A 17,607-nucleotide genomic window follows, 5' to 3' on the forward strand; every position below is an offset into this window, starting at 1 on the left:
TAGTGATTGCCACAGTAACACCTTTGCAAAGTTATAAAGTGCTTAAGGTAAATGAAAAGCCTTCTTCTATTTCACTCAGGAGCTAAAGATTAAAACAGATATTCAACTCATCAGCCTCAGTAACAAAATATTAGTTTAAAAAATCACCCTGCAATACATAAGCAGTTTGCTCAGGAAGCTGGCACGTGGGTGTGATAGATATATAAATATGCTACCTTGCAAAAGAGCAAGATAGACATTAGCAGACTCGTAGTCAAAGTGAAATGATTTAGCTGAGCTCTTTAATACGTACTCTGACAGTGGATAAAAGTAGCCTCACATCTGCCTATTAATTCTGTTTGGAACATCTGGGCCTATAATTTGTGAAAGGATCTCTCAAAGAAATTAAATTTGAATATTATTCTAACCACTGTCTGTTTATAAATTGGATCCCAGAATTGGGAGTTGAACCTTTTAGATGTTAATATTAAAAGCAAAAACAAACAGAGAAAAAAAAGTTTATATTTGTTTTTAAAATAAGTGCATCCCTTCAAGCTAAATACAAATTAAATTCAAACCAAGATTTTAGTTTTAGAGGGCTGGGTCTCCTTCTAGTTTCACTTTGGAGCAATTCCTTTGATTTACTGCAATGTGAGATCAGTATGGGTACTCTTTTCTGCACTATGCTGCTGCTTTTTTTCTTTTGATATTCATGACAAGGCAAAGTCTAATTTACCTGAGTGAATAATTGCTTTATAACAAACAAACATGCTGAAATGACTTAAAGAGATTTTGAACCAACATTTCTGTGGATAGGGGGGCTCCTCTTAATTTTGAAAACCAAATTCTCTGGGATCTATTGAAAAATAACTACCTTTTCAATTTCACTATTGGTTAAATTAATACATGAGCACAGATTTTCTCTTTTTTGCTTTTGAAATGTAAAGAAAAATATCACCTTACAGGGAAAGAATATGTACATATAAGGCAAATAGGTTTAATAAAAGGGATTTAGAGACATGGATTCTTAAAATTTTCCAAAAATATTATTTCAGCACTAGTGTCTTCTGTTTCTGGAGGTCTTGGATAGGATGCAGGTCAAGATAGTCAGCTAGGAAATGACAGCTCAGAATAATTACAAGGATAAAAAGTCTGATGAAAGTTTAATAAAGAAACTGTTGGATTTTTGAAATGTGACATGATTTACGTGTGTACTCCATGTAAGTTGCAGATGTCAGTAGTCTCTTCATCCTTCCATATAAGCTTAAATAACAGTGAAAGTTGGGATTTATACAAAAAATAAGAAAGAAGAAAAACTCTAAAAGTTTTGATGTGATTTCTCTTTCAACTTCAGCTTATGTCTGAAGATATAAAATGAAATTAGGAGAGTTGCATTACTTTAACTCCAAGTAGACTTAGATGTAAACAATTAGTTTTTTCCTTAGGTTTGAGGCCTCAAGAGAAGCATTGAGAAAACTTGTCATTGTCAGGTTGATGTCCAAAAACTAGAAAAGGACTCAACCAAAATGATCAGGGAAATGTCAGACAAGAAGGAGAATATTAAACCAGGGTCTTCAAGACAGGAAAGCTGTTTAACTTAAAAAAAAAAAAAAAAAAAAAAAAAAAAAATTATTTTGACTTTAGATGGGTAGAAAGTGCAGTGTTGTGACAGGCAATTTTTTAAGTGGATTTAACAAGTTTCAGAATTATTTTTCTTCTTCCTAACAAGAATGTCCAAGCCATACAAACTAGACATCTTGCACAGTTCTGAAGTATACCCGATTACACTAAATGGTTATGACACATGTACTCGTGTGTTTAAAATGCATAAACTACAGTCTGCCTATCTTTCTAGCTGTAATCTGTAGCTGGAGTTCTTTTTGTTCAGTAAAAGAATAAAAACCATTTTATGAAATAAGGTTTTTCTTTCAGTTTTGTCTTGCACTGTGTGGTTTAGCTGCCTCAGAGTACCTGCCCTCCACCTGTAATTTCTTCTGGAGTCACCTGGGGTGTTTTCCCAGGCATCACTTGTTTCGTGGCATACAGTGCCTTGTCTGACAATTTGACTTCAGGTTTCTTACTGGTATTGAAGAAATGTAGCTTGAATCAATTGTATACCCACTGTGATGTATGCCTTGGACCATGCTGGAAAGCTGTTGGAGATTGGAATTAAAAAGATCCTCTACTGACTTTTTTCTTTTCATTCAAGTGCAGACATAGGGCAATTTGCCTTAACACTTCTTAGTTCTCTATAGGAACATTCAGTATACATCATGATATGCTTAATTCATTTACACCACAAGAAGTCTTGCGGCCCTGATTAATGTGTTCCCTTTACTGGTGATGTGCCTTAGAAATATTCAGCTAAGCCTTCAGTATTCCTTTTCCAGCAGTTTGCAGCATATAGAAGGTATTATCATGTGATAAAGATCTATACAGACATCATCTGAATTTTTGACAAAGGAAATGGACAGTCTTTCTTTTTGCCCTTTTTACAGAGGTTCTGAAGCTAATCAGGTTGAACTGAAGCTACAAGAAAATTTTATTTCCCTTACTGTCCTAACCTCCAAATGTCTCCAAAAAGCCTTATGTACTGTTGTTTTATGAGTAATGTCACATGAGTGTGACAAAAATCTAATAAGTCTTTGTGGATCCTAATGTTTCATCCTCAGTAAAATATACAATCAGTTTTTAGGAGCCTTATTTATAAGCTAACAGGTAGAGCCTTTTTCTTACAATCAGAAGTTCTGAAGTATAAATCAAACCTGTAATTATGCATTCTGCACTATGAGATATAAACATTCTTAAGTATGATTAGGATATAAGTAGTTAAAGAGTAAACACCGATTTTGAATTGTTTGGGGGACATAATAGGCACAGTTCTTGCACAGTTGGGGGGTTGTTTATAGTTATTTGCTTCTAGAAATAGTTCCAGCTGTTACATCTAAACAACAGTAAAAAGAAAACAGTGATATAAATGAAGAGAAAATAATTTTGCCTAAAAGTTATTCAAAACAATTTGAAGTGTTCAAAACTGGCATTCAGAACCTTTAGCTAACAGAGCTATCATAATAATAGCTCTGTAAGCTTTGAATATCCCATGCTCCATTTGTCAGTTGCTGTGCTACAGCAGTAAATATGCTGATAACCAAGAAGGTATTGACACAGACATCTAACAACTCATCCATTTTAGCATTTTACATCCATGTAAGATGACAATCTGATAGCAAATGTGGCAAGCTGGTAAGTCAAATTTTTAAAAAAAAAAAAAAAAAGGACAATACAAAACTCAAAGTTCAGAAATATTAATTGGTACCCTACAGAGGGATATAACCACTGTTTCCCTTTTTTGCAATGTCACTTTCATTGTGTGGCCAAATTTGTGAGCTTCTGTAGCTTTTTTTTTCCAATAAGACGCAGTATGCATTAAGATGCTATCCAGGAAAGTATGCCTTAGTCTCCAATTCTAGGACTATACTTAGGATATGTTGCTACACCTCTTTGTCACTTTTTGTGTAATGCTAGCAGTGCTATTCACTGGTTGCTTGAAAGTCACTGAATTTGGCTAATTAAACAGCAAACATCTCCCATTGGTGTTGGAAATTGCAACTCTATAATGATTTACAACTCTAAATGTGCAACTGAAACTTCTTTAATCCATATGAAACTGTACTGTATTCAGGTCCATGGCAATGTTAATATGGTGAGGGTGAATATCTAATCAGAGCATACAGTCATACAGTACAGCTGAACTAATCCATTCTGTGTTGGTTATCATAAAATCTGCAGCATTCTGGAAATGCACACTTCCATCTCTGGAGTTCCTGTCTAAATAAATATTGCTGCTCAGCAGATATAAGCCAGCATCATTAGTATATATTTTGATATATAGTAAAATTAGGCTGCAAGCTCTGTGGTTTCTGTTTTATATAGGACTATCTGTCAGACTTGTACCTATCTATTAGATGTGCCTGTTTTATTGACAAAGCTGTCAAAGTTAGGAAACACAAAATGCAAACACAGGACACAAAGAGGAATGGCAGTGTGTTTTACCATGTTGGCATATGTAATTTGGAAAAACTTTGAAGCAATTATTTTAAATGAAATAATCAGTTGTAGTAATCAATTAAAGAGTCTGTAAAAATGCTGAAGTTCTTGTCTTGAGAACTCTTTTCGGGTTTGTAGGCATTCTGCAGCCTGTATGTTCTGAGTCCGTATTATTTAAAGTAAATAGTTAAAAATTTAGATTTAAGGTTATGTTGGACCAACAATTTATTAGTAACTAGTTTACATGTAATATATAGTAAAAGCACATGTAAAAGTGTGTGTTATTCTGTACAATTTTGAAAAGGTGCTCTCTTATATGTCCAATTACATTTCTTTTACTTGGTTTTAAAAACAATATTTTGTAACCTCCCTTTTCCCATTAGCAAGTTAATGCACTGTTGCATATTAGAAATCTTATTAGTAGTATTCTATTGTCTTATTATTAGCTTTTCAGTTGCCAAAACATCTCTGATTGCTTTCTGGTAGCTCAAAGTACCTAATTAATCTGCTCTGTAAACCAACCATAGTGCAGAAAGTCAATAATACTGCCAAGGCTCTCTTTTCCTTGTAGCACCACGGATTCAATCAGAAAATCTCGCCAATGTCAATCAGAGACTCTTACATAAAATAATTGTAATGCAGTCTTGTCACAGGATCAACACCTGGGCTTCAATTCAGTATTTATGTTTTATGTCTTGCTATTTATATAGCAGCAGGATACCTTATGTTGTGACAATGAAAGTTCTTTCATTGGTCCATATATGAAGATGCCGCATTGCAAAACTGCATACCCACATGCATTGATTCCACAGAAGATGAAGCACAAGACAAAAATAAATTTGTCAAAAGAAGTCAAAAGGGAAATCAAGATGGGGCACAAGAGCTACATAACTAGATTTACAAAAATGTTCTTGGTATTCATTTTACTTTGACAACACTAAAAGTCTTATCCAACATTAAAAAAATAAATAAAATATTACTTAATCAGCTGTGTTACATAAAACAAGAGAAATGTCCCTATCTATGTCAAGCTTCTGTGTCTCAAGGGCAAAATTCTGCTGCTCTACTTAAAAATGCTCCAAAATTTTCTACTGACTTTCTTTCTAGACTGCTAGAGGTGCTTTTATGCAAAACCTAGGAGATTAAACTCTTCTGGCTCTTAAAATCTATGCACCAGGGAAGGCTTAGAGGCAAAAGCACTCCAAAGATTTTGCTACTCAAGTAGATATTGAAAACTTAGAATAAAACTCCAAATAAAGTGACTGGGAGGATTGTTGTGGGCTTTGGTTTATTTGTGCATCACATGAACTTCCATTTTGTTTAGTCCTTTGAGAGTTTTTGGTTTTATTTTATACACCATCATGGATATAATGGATTACAGTTTTCTTTTAACAATTATCTAATCAATTCTACTTGTCTTTCTGTTTCCTTTTATAACTTCTTTAATAAGCACTCACTTGGAGAAATTGCTATGAATAAACCATTGCTTTTATTAACATTCTTAATATTGCGATAGAAAATTTCAGTTTCCGTCTACTTCATATTTTGGTCATGTAATAAATACATTGAAAGAAAGCAGTTAAATGTTAGCAAGTTGTTCTGCATCTGTGGGAATAAATCAGAACATTTTCATCACATTTTTTTTCTTGTCAATCATGGAAATGTACTGTGGTGTATCACTTCTGGATGTATCAGGATATCTCCTATTAATCTAGACTTCTAGGAAACTACTCTATGTTGAAAATCTTGATATCTTTTTTTTGTGTTTTGCTGCGTTTCTCTGAAGCTTATGAAATTGAAAATCTTCAGTCCATTGCTTAGATCCAAAGGTCCAGGCACAGATATTTTAATATTTGGTTTTATCTAGAAAAAAGGATTCAAGTCTACATAAGAATACTTAATTTAAAACCACAAAATTAATTTTCAGGCAGCACGATCATATTGTTTTTTATCAATATAAGCTAGCATCAGCAAACTGTACCACTCAGAACTGGAAATATTCTTGTAACTCTGGAAAAACTCCTACTGTTTTGTTCTCACCTTCCAAGGAAACTCATGTTTACCTTGAGCATGCAAGTAATTATTTCATGCATATATATGTGTATATATACATCTTTTTATATATACATGTATATGTTTATACATACAAATACATTTTTATATATGCATACATGTGAAAATTATGTACATATATTGCAAATATAATACACACGTATGGATGTATATACACTCATATTTATGAGTATGTATGATTTTCATTTTATTATTAGCATAAAAATCTTGTTTGTTATGAATCTTCTTCATTTTCATTCTGTTTTCCAAGATGAAAATTTTTGTCTGCAGGAGCACGACTTTGTTACAGGATCAGCTAGGTTAGAAAAGACCTTTGAGAGCATCGAGTCCAACTGATGGCCTAACACCAGCTTGTCAACTAAACCAAGTGCCACATCCAGTCTTTTCTGAAATGCCTCCAGGGACGGGGACTGCACCACCTCCCTGTGCAGCCCATTGCAATGCCCATATTTGAAAGAGCTAGCTACTGAACTAAGAACAGAGGAAGGACAAGAGGGAAAAGACATAGGGAGCATGGGAAGGAGTTTACTTTTCTTTAATTCAGAGAATCAAAATCTGTTAGCCTTGCTTCTACCTATCAAAAGTTAATAAGAATCAGAATTATTCCTTTCTGGTTTAGGCTGAATTCTGGGCAAGGAGGGCATGCATTGCAGAGAGTCTAATGATCTCAGTTGTGATTTACCTGTCTTAGAAAGTAAGAATGTCAGATGTATTATCCTTAACAGTAATGTAAACAACACCAACATTTTCAGCTTAACCTGGAAGTGAATTTACTAGTTCAGATCTTAAAGCCCAGACATGGAATATGTTTCTACTTATTTTGACAAACAAGTCTTTTCTTCTGTGCTGCATTCCACTTATGAACTGTTCAATGTTGTGGATTAAATACTCTGAGAAGTTAGACTTGTACTGCAAATCCACATAATTTTATTTTTTCTGGAGAAGAAAACAGGTTTTAAGGAACAAAGCTCTGATGCATCACTTCACTAATAAAAAACCCCCATTTTAATAAAAATATATTGAAATAAAATTATTAAGGCTATTTGAGTACAAAAAGTGTTTCAAGGCCTCAGACATTGAAATCTAAATGGAACAATGATATATTTACAAACAAGTTTGTGCTGTTTTTACATTCTCTTCATGTGGGGTAGGATTTGAGTAGTATAACTCATTTGAATACATGACAAAAGAAACATTCAAAGCTGATTTAGCATTTGCCGCATTAGCATAATTATATTTTTTCAATCTTATTAAAAATGCTAACATCTTCAAAACAATGCATCCGCATTTCTACCAATTTTCCATTTAAATCCAATTAGCCACAACAGTGTTTTTCACTGCAATCCTTATTTAAATAGTTTGTGAGAATATATTAATTTTACTGGATGACTTAGAATTTCAGTATCTCCCCTTCAATGGAGAAACCTTTATTCTAAAATTAAAAATTCTGGGGTGATGTTCCCACTATGCCCTAGAGGAATTTTCAGTCTTGAAAGGAAAGATGGAGTATATAAAATAAGGCAGTTTGCTTGGCTTTGCTTTAAAAAGATTGAAGTTGTGAATAACATCTAGAACAAGTAAGTAATCTGTTGCTCATGCAGTATTTTATATTGAGTGCAGTACTGTTCAATCTTTTGTTTTCAAGGCATGATATATTTTCCCATAGGTTTCTTTACAATTACACTTCATCAATTTGCCAATGTCCCTCTGAGGGACTTTTAGTAATATCTGAATATTGTTCATACTTGGACTGGTTGGAAACAGGCATCTCATTTAGACACAGTTTGACCTCTAGAGGTAGATCAGTACCGCATCCCAAGAGACCTTTGTATACTTGAAGCACAAATATAAACACTGCACTGTTCTTTAATTCAGTCATGTATTACTAGATACACAATCCACATTCATAGTACATACCTTTTTAATTTTAAGTGAAAATGCTATATACTAGTAGTTCAATTGTAGTATATTTACAAGTCAAGTGTGGTATCATATTTAGAGATCAATTGTGGGGTGATGATAAGAGAGACAGTCTTCTTGAGAGATGTTACAGAAACTACCACTGAAAGCAACATATTTTGAGAGGAAAGAGGTGTTCTTAGTAGTAAGCTAATTTATGAGAGGACAATAAAAACATTTTATGTATCGTTAACATAAGAACTCATCATGAAGTCTTTCTGGAAAGACTTAACCATGGAAACCTTGCCAGGAGGACATTGAAGGGTTAGCTTTTAACAGATGGTCATTAAAAATGTTGTTTCAATAATTACTTTATATTTTCTTCATGGAGAATACCAAAGAAAACTGCAATGTAGTCCATAGTTATAATAATATCTGAAGAAATTTTTTACTTTGCAGAACAGCTGCACAAAAGCTCCTTATCTGATTTGAAGTGACGTGTAAATTTTAAAGAGTTGGGATGTCTTTAAAATTCTGAGCTGCGAGTTTTCTCAAAAAAGATGGCAGAGGAATACATCATTGGCTGCAGGAAGGACAGAGCTACAGAGCTCTCAGGTTAATGGTAATCACCATACAACTTGTTCTTGGCTTGGGATTTGTTCCACCTTTTATCAAAATGAAAAGACAAATAAGCCTGTTTATGCTGATTAACAATTACAAAAGCTGTGGAGAAAAACCATCAAACACCACTGATTCCTCTTATAACAGAAAACTTTCTCATTGCCTGTTTCCAGAAAGGCACAACAATCCCACCTTGCTGTATTGCAAAATTACTGTATCACATTTTTTTACTATTTCTAATTTCCCCCAGAATTGCACCTTTATTTATTTTTTTCTTGAGCCTTGAGAAGATTTGGGTTTGTTATCATTTCAGCCAGTCCATCCTATCTGTCCTGCAAACAGGCTGTGTTCTGCCCATTGCAGTTCATGGGATTCTGCACAGTTGTGTCCAGTATCTTCTTTTTCCCAATTTGTGCACAATCGCATAACTAACAGTGAAAATTATAACCCACAAGATTTTAATACTAAAGAGATGCTTTTTTCCAAAACATGCAATAGTAATTGTTTTAAAAATACATGTATCTTAAAAAGACAGTGTGAATTCTGTTGAAAAATCCTTCCAAAATAATGACCTTTAAATAATATACCAGACCACAGTCAAACTCCTCTGTTGACAAGGCCTCAAGGGCTTTTCTTGATAGGATTCCACTTCAAAGCAGGCAGCCTGAGTTGCACACAAAGAGAGTTTACACTCTTTTAGCTTACGGTGCAACTTGGCTTTAAATTGCTCAGCTCTGTATTGAACTTTAACTAAATTTCTGCTCTAGTTACTTCAAGTGTGTCAGACATCAGTTCAGAGGTCTGAAGAGCACTAAAAATGTGCTGTATAAAAAACATTGCAGGCAGCTATCGCGGGACACCAGTTAATTAGATACCATGCCAATCAAACAGGTGTTAATCATGTATCAATTGACAATATAAATTAGCCAAAACAAGTAGTGTAAAAATTTGGTTTTCGTGAAAAAAGATAAGGTAGGGATTGGGGGAGAAGAATACTTATATCATGTAGCAGTTTCTCATATCTAAAAGGATCTAGATTGTGTTATTTCTTTGGCTAATTCCTGTTAGATTTTAAATATAAATTAACATAGTTTCTGGAAATTATTTGTGTTCATTTTCAAGCAGTTCTATAAAGATTAAAGTCAGAACTTGCTAAGGTCACTTGCTCCCTCACTTGCATATCCACCAGCCCTCAAGCTTTCATTTATCAAAAGGAAGGAATCTTTTGTGCATCTACTGTTCTTCAGGAAATGTTTTAAGTGATGAAAAAGTATCTTGTGAAAAATTCTGTAGTTCAGAACTTTGGCGCACAAGTTTTAAAGTTTTTTGGCCCTCCCTATTATGACCAAGAGGAAAGGACTTAGTTTTTTTTCAAATTAAAAATATTAAACTTTTTAAAAGAGTCACTTCCTTTTGTATCTCTATCCCACGTCATCTTTGTAGTACTACAAGATGTTATCTAAACTAATTGGGGAAAAGATGAGAAGGGCAATATCTTTTTTCTCATAAGACTTACCACAAAAACTTTATGCCAGAAATATGATGAGGAAATCTTTTACACAGGAACATAAATAAAAAGAAGTTAATGTTGTTCCTTACTTTCTATCAGGAGGGCTGAGAACTGTCTAACAAACCTTCCCTGAGTCAGAAGAGCAAGGAAATCCCATCCATCTCCACGCTTTTACTCTATGTTACACTTGCATTTCATACTAATGATTGCTGCACAGCCTTGGGAAGTTGTGCTGTATTTTTTCAATATAAAGAGATAACGGGTGATCTGGCTAGCATCACACATAACCAACCTCTCATCACCTCTCTCTGGCCCCTTTATCCAAAAATAATATTTTCAAATGTCAGCATTTCAGATAGAGACATTTTAAAGTTATGTGATGAATGGTTTTTTTTTCCAGATCTTAAGTTTTATTTATTCTGAGAAAGAGGCAAATGTGGTAGGAAAGTGCCTATTACAGTGCTAACACATTTCTGATTGAATACTTAGCTTTCTCTTGCTGAACACTATGTGCATAGCAGTTCATGGGAAAAGAGACTGTACATTTTCTTGCCTTTCACTTAGATAGGGAACTTTCTGTCAGATGATGGAGAAAAAGGCATATTTACCTAGTAGTAATGTTAAATCCAGCCACAAGTCAGACTTTCTGAAGAGTATTTTATTATATTTTTTCCTTTACACCAGACCCAAAATGATTGGCTTATTATCCTTTTAAACCAAATACATATCATGAGACTGCACTTGGAGCTCTGCATCTAGTTCTGGCATCTCCAGCATAAAGAAAAACCTTCAACCTGTTGGAGTAGGTCTAGAAGAGGTCTACAAAAATGGTCAGTGCTGGAGACCTTCTCCTATGAAAATGGCTAAGAGAGAGTGGGTTGTTTAGCCTGGAGAATGAAGTACTCCAGGGGGACCTTATTATGGTTTTTCCATGTTTAAACAGGGCTTGAAAGAGAGGTGGAGAGGCCTGTGGTGACAGGGCAAGGAGCAATGGTTTCAAACTGAAAAAAGGATAGATTTAGACTGGACATAAGGAGGAAATTCTTTATGATAAGTCTGGTGAGACAGTGGACCAGGTTGCCCAGAGAGGTTGTGGATGACCCTTTGTTGGAAGAGTTCAAGGTCAGATTGGTCATTACTTTAATCAACCTGATTTGGTGACAGGTGTCTCAGTCCTTGGCAGGGTGATTGGACTAAGCCATCTTTAAAGGTCTCTTCCAACCCAACCCATTCAGTGGTTCTGTGGTTCTGTGTTCAATGTCTGTCAATAACTGAGTAGATCCATTATTTACAATATCTTACCATGATATGTTCTGTTTGGAAAAGATGTTAAAATGGAGAAAGATGATACACTAGTAATTACAAGGAACATTGCACAAAACAGAATAAATTCAGAGACGCACAAGGTAGTCTCATGGAGGTTGGTTAACTTTACCCAAATCATGGTGCATTTCTAGTCATGCTAAAATTAATGAGAGGTCCTAATTTGTCATAGCTCAAATCAATTGAAAATTATACATTGGGAAGAGAACTTTCACAGTTCCTAATTACTGTAATTTTCCTTGCATTCACCATAAAACTTCAGTCTGAAACAATTCTTTCTTAACAATGACCAACTGTCCATAACTGTCGGGAGGGAAAAAAATCAAAACCAAATCAACACAGACATTCAAAGGAGAGATAAAGAGAACATATAACCATCATGAACATAGTATTTGAAAATCGTCATTTTGTCCAATTTCAGACTTTTCTGACAAAACATTAAGAGTCAAAATAGTATTTCCAGCATTGAACCACCTGAAGATAATAAAAATATTTGTCATGAAAGCTGTAATGTCAGGATTACAAGATACATTTGTGGTACCTCATTACAGAATGGAATCCTAGTAGTACTTTAATAGAGGATTTAAAAATGAGTTTAAGTAATTTCATAAGAAGGAACAAAATTACTGTTTATAAAAATGGACAATGTATAAATAGCATTTGTTTCTACCTGCTTTATTCCTCTTTGAACATAGAAAACAGGAGTATATTTTTGCAGATAGAACTGTTCAAAGTTCTGCAAATATTTTGGAAGCTTACCATACTATCCACACAGAGGAAACCATTTTATGTCAGAAATTCCGACAGGCTTTTGTGGTTCTAGTAAACATCAGTCCTGCTTGAATGAGCTTCGTTTGCTTTCAGTAAGTGCTCATTCATGTAAAGCACTGTAGGCAAGGCCCAGAAATTTTCTAGAAATTCACTACTGGATTTTTTAAATTCAATATACATGTCAATACTTGAAAGAAGCAAGGCATTAAAAGTGAAACACTGGTTTCTATTTAAGTTCTCCAAATATCTGATCCCAACTTTTTACAAAAGTTTCATGAAATTGATTTGTTAAGGCTGGCCAGTAAACTGCTGAATGTGAAGATAAAGTCCAGTTATCAAGCTGTGCTATTTATCTGGGTTTTTTAAAGGCTTAATCCAAAGCTCTTCCAAATTAAATAGTTTGGTGAATTCATTGACAAGGACTGACCTCATACATTGCTTATTTCACTATGTTTTAGTCTTATGCATTTGTTAGTTAACACTGCAAATTTTGAGAAGAAAAGATTTCAAAGTCCACTGAGTTTGAGTTTCCGCTGGTGAATTCAGATCAGAATATCATTCATAGAAATTTATGTTAAAAAAAGAATTGTTTCTGTATTTGCTGATTTTAGAAGCCAGTTTAAGCATTAAAAGGTAATATCTGTATATGACCATTAGGGCCTGCCAATCTCTATTCTATCTATCTGCTTTTTATTGTGAGATTTAAGTACAGATCTTAAATATTCAGTTTGAATTAAGAAACTATTTTTCTTCCCCCAGATATTTCAACTGGTTGCAGTAAATTTAAGCATGTTAACTCTGAATATTTGTGCAAACCTGAAGTGTTTGATCCAGTTTTTCTCATGAAATCTGAACACTTCAAATACGACAGCCCAAATCTGCTGAATACCTATGAGAAACAAGAACAAGTACTGCCCTCTATTCTGCCCCTGCTTTCCTCTCATTTTTCCCAAAAACCAGTAATTATTTACAGTGTAGAAGAAGGATTGGAACTTCAGAAACAAGTGCTTATTTTGTGCACATATTTTTTCCGTGGAAGACCCAGCAACACTCACAGTGCTTTCTGTGCTCTCAGTAGCTGTCTCACACACTTCCTTGAGAGTGCAGGGCAATCAGTACACTCTAAAAGGCAAACTGTGAGTCTTCCGTCATTAGGTGTGACTTCCTACCTGTAACTGCTATTTTGAAATCCACTGCCTTTTTAAACCCACCTGTTGTGCCTTCGAGGTTAGACAATGCATTTTGAAATGTGAGTCTGCACACTATACAGTCCAATACAACAGCCTTTGGAAACAAGAGAGGAACAAAACGGTATTTTCTCATTACTAGAGAACTAAATCAAATACTTCCTTTCAATTACACCAAAATATATGATTACGTCTAGAAAGTTTTCTAAGTCAGATTTTGTATTCTTGTTTAAGAATGAAAATACAGTTAAGTGGGTGCTCTAGTCTCACTCTCAATAACTTGTTACTATTTTGAGTATTCACTGATTTTTTTTTATATTGATTCTCCACGAACTTCTATTTAAGAACTTGGAAATATAATCAAAAGACAGTAATCATGACCAGAGGGGGACATGATGAGAGAAAGAAAATATGGATATTTTAGTAACGTGACTAACCTGGTAGCTGATATATTTGAAGAGACAATCTTTTGAAATTATGAGAAAAAGAAGACAACACTGATGAAATAAAGATAATTTGGAGAGAAAAGAGGTGTTGCTGCACAAGATTAAAACAGGGGAGTGAAAGAGCAATGCTTCACAGGACAAATTCTCTTTCTATTTTTTTAAAAAATAAAATATATTTTTTCTAATATCCTCAAATATATGACATATTATTTAAATTATTCTCATTATTGTCTTTACTAAATTCTAATATGCCTTTTTTAATGGAAGTAAACTCACAAGAACTTTTCATAAATTTAGTTAAATTTTAATTTGAAAGTCACCTTTAACATAATCTTTTCAAGTATATATAACGCACATCAGTCTACTTATATAAGAAAAATATTATCCCCACCTTTGCACTTGTGGTGCATACATAGACATAATAAATCCCACATATTTTGAGAAATTGAAAAAGTTCCCATTTTAAAGTAGAACATTATACCATTTCCTAATATAAAACTTCTGGAGCATGCATACTGACTCTTGAATCTCTCGTAAAACAATCTACATTCATCTTTTCACTGGATTTCAACTATTGAGTATTCAAAGCAATTTGGTAATTGCTTCCAAACAAATTCCCCAAAACACAACATACTTTCTCAGAGAAAGTCTCATATTGAGTCAAGATAACTTTATCCATTGCAATGAATAAGTTAAGAAAAGTATTCAAGAATCACTGCTAAATAATACATACTCAGGTAATAACATAAAATGTTTTCCTCCCATTTTTCTGTTTGGTTCTGATGTGTCATTAGCTAGGACACTTTACACATATACAGGCATTATAAACAAGCATGACTTAAACATTAAAAATTGTCTAGCAGAATTTAAAATTAATACAAGTTTCTTCTTCTCTGTTGTCCCAAGGTGTACCTTCCTTCATCTTGCCTGCCTGCTTCTATCAGCTTTAATATTTTTTTTAAAATAGGGAACCTGGGGGATTGATGACCTAAAGTATGAAATTGACCTGTTTTTTGAAATGGAAGTGTTTACTAGAACATTTTTAGTGAAAAACACAGTGATGTGGAGAATGTACCTTACCACTTCCATGTACCCAAGAGAGGCAAAGTGAAATAGCTCCTATAATTTTAAAATTGTTTATGCAAACAAAGAAACCCAGTTAACAGCTTCTGCTGCACAACCTTCATGAAAAAATGGCAACTTTGTGTCCAGTGACCTTATGTCATATGCTCTATATAAATGGAGAAATAGGGGTAAACATATATTCTTTCTCAGTAGGGTTGGCAAATGACAGAGAATGCTTTAATCAACTGTTCATTTATAAATTGTCTTCACACAGCAATGTGAATGAAGGTGCAGTAGATATGACCAGCTGGGAGACTGGCTTCAATAATGCACCTGTAAAAGTTAATGTGGCAGCATCCTGGAGACAGTTAGAGTTCATTGTCTCACTATGGCTCAATTTTTTACTTTTTCATGGATAGTTTTATTTCAGGATCCCAGAAAGCCTCCATCACTAACTTTTCTTCCTCAGCATTTCTTTTCAGGCAGTTGGGGAGGAAGGAAGGAGGCAGAGGGAAAGCTCAGATTTCTTGAGGGATAGATAGCTCGTTTCTCTCTTTAACTTCCTCCAAATAATACATTTCAGTTGATTTTTTAGTTTGTATGATAAAAACACTTTGTAAATTACTGTTCAGCCAACCTTAGGTTAGCTGGAGAAAAAAAACCTGTCACTTGCCTTTCCATCAAAAATTCAATTACAGTTGTAAAGGTCAAATCTAATCGTACTCAGTCAGTCACATCAGACTTGTCTTTAGTTAAAGTATTTGCAAACAACACATAAAAATTGGGAGTGCAGCCTAGGCATGCCTACTATTGTTCCCAAAATTTTTGGTCTGGAAAATGGAAATCTGATTGCTAAAATCGTTAAGCTCTGAATTTCTGGGTATTAGGATGACATAATATTATACCTATTCTATAGTAAAACACCAGAACCTGTGTTAATCTTGAGAGATGAACCTGTTTATCTAGGCTGAGAACATTTTTCTTACTTCTATTTGAGGCAGGCGTATCTGAAAATTATAACAGAACTTTAATAGACTTTGGGTTTTTTTGCTTTACTCTCCCCACCCCACTCCTGCCACCGCTTCCCAATGCCCCATTAAATATACTGGAACTCATTCCTATTCAGTAAGGATTCAGTTTCAAAAATCAAAAAGTATTTTCATGGATAATATCTTGAACAAAAAACATTTATTGTTAAGTATTATATCAGAAGCAGTGAATGGCATTTCTCTTTTCATAATACAAAGCACTGTGGAAAGAGAACAAAAAGATGAAGTTAAGGCAGTGGTTGAAAATAAGGCTAAACCATCTATGTGATATCATTTCAAGAATTTTGATACCATAATCTTTTAAGTGGATGATTATTTACCTAAGTCATTTATTCATTAGCTTCCACATTTCCTCTATTCCCTTGTTTTCTTGGAGAAAAAAAACATTACATCCTTCTTGGCTTTCTTATATTCTCTGGTGCTTTGTTTCCTTGGAAACTATATCCATTAACATTCTCCATTTCTTCCTTTGTTGCCATTTTCTGGATACACTTAGTATCCCAAACACTTGTGCAGTGTAATGTACCAGAGAACTAAGAAAAGGCTAGAAAACAGACAATCAGAACCTTTTTTTAATGATACAAGGCTTATTTAAAAAGGAAACACAACAGAAAATACTACCATATTTAATGTTTTTGAGTAGGGTACATCAGGAAAGTATATATGTGGGCAGGGGATGGACAACCCCGGTGCAAATACCTGTATTTAATAGGTCATTAGATTTCAGATGACATTGCTGCTCCACCCTGACACAGGTGAAATAGCTTTTCAGTTATTGTTGTCAAAAAACCAAAATTGCATCCTACAATAATCAACATGCATGTAATTGAAACTACATCCGTACGAACTATTTGAAAATAAGTTCTGATGGCTAAGAATAAGAATCCTGATGATTTTTCTTAGCAATTAGTAAATGTCTTTTGGGGGCATTTTACACCTTTCCATTCGTCAGACTGATGTATAGGGTTGGATTTTAATGCCCAAATTGAGATTTTTAATTTTGAATTGCTTAAATATGAGCTGGTAACACACTTAACATCAGAGGCAAGAAAAAGTCACTTGCAGAAGGTGATTAATTTTGACCTTAAATACATAACTAACATTAATCAAGTTGGACCTTCTGGATGCTTTCATTGTTTTCTATTGACTACACAGGGAACCAGGATAAATTTGATCATATAATTTTAGATATTTAAAGATAAGTGAGATGGAACATATTTGTACCCTCTAAAGTACACTTATGGCTAATTTTATTGTATTTATATGTTCTACTTACATATCACACACCCTTTTCCATGTTTTTTCAGTAAATGGAATGTGTTGAAAATTGTCACTTCACGTCTGAGTCCGCACGTGGCACTGCAACATTCAGGGTGCTGCTTTTTCCAAGGTATTCCAGACAAAGCCCCTGTTGAAAGCCTACAATTACAGCTGGGAACAATACAGAATCACACGCAGTACAGAGAGGCCTAAACAAAAACTACAATTATGAAATTCTCTGCTTAGCTGCTGTCAGCAGCAGAGGTATCTATATTTAGTTAATTAAAAAAATTCTGTTTGTCTAGATTTTTGCTTTTGTGCTGTCCAATCAGAATCTAATTCGGATTCCACATTAAGGTGGAGACCCTCCATGTAAT

This window comes from Corvus hawaiiensis, chromosome 26 (assembly GCF_020740725.1).
Source record: "Corvus hawaiiensis isolate bCorHaw1 chromosome 26, bCorHaw1.pri.cur, whole genome shotgun sequence".
Classification (NCBI taxonomy): Eukaryota; Metazoa; Chordata; class Aves; order Passeriformes; family Corvidae; genus Corvus; species Corvus hawaiiensis.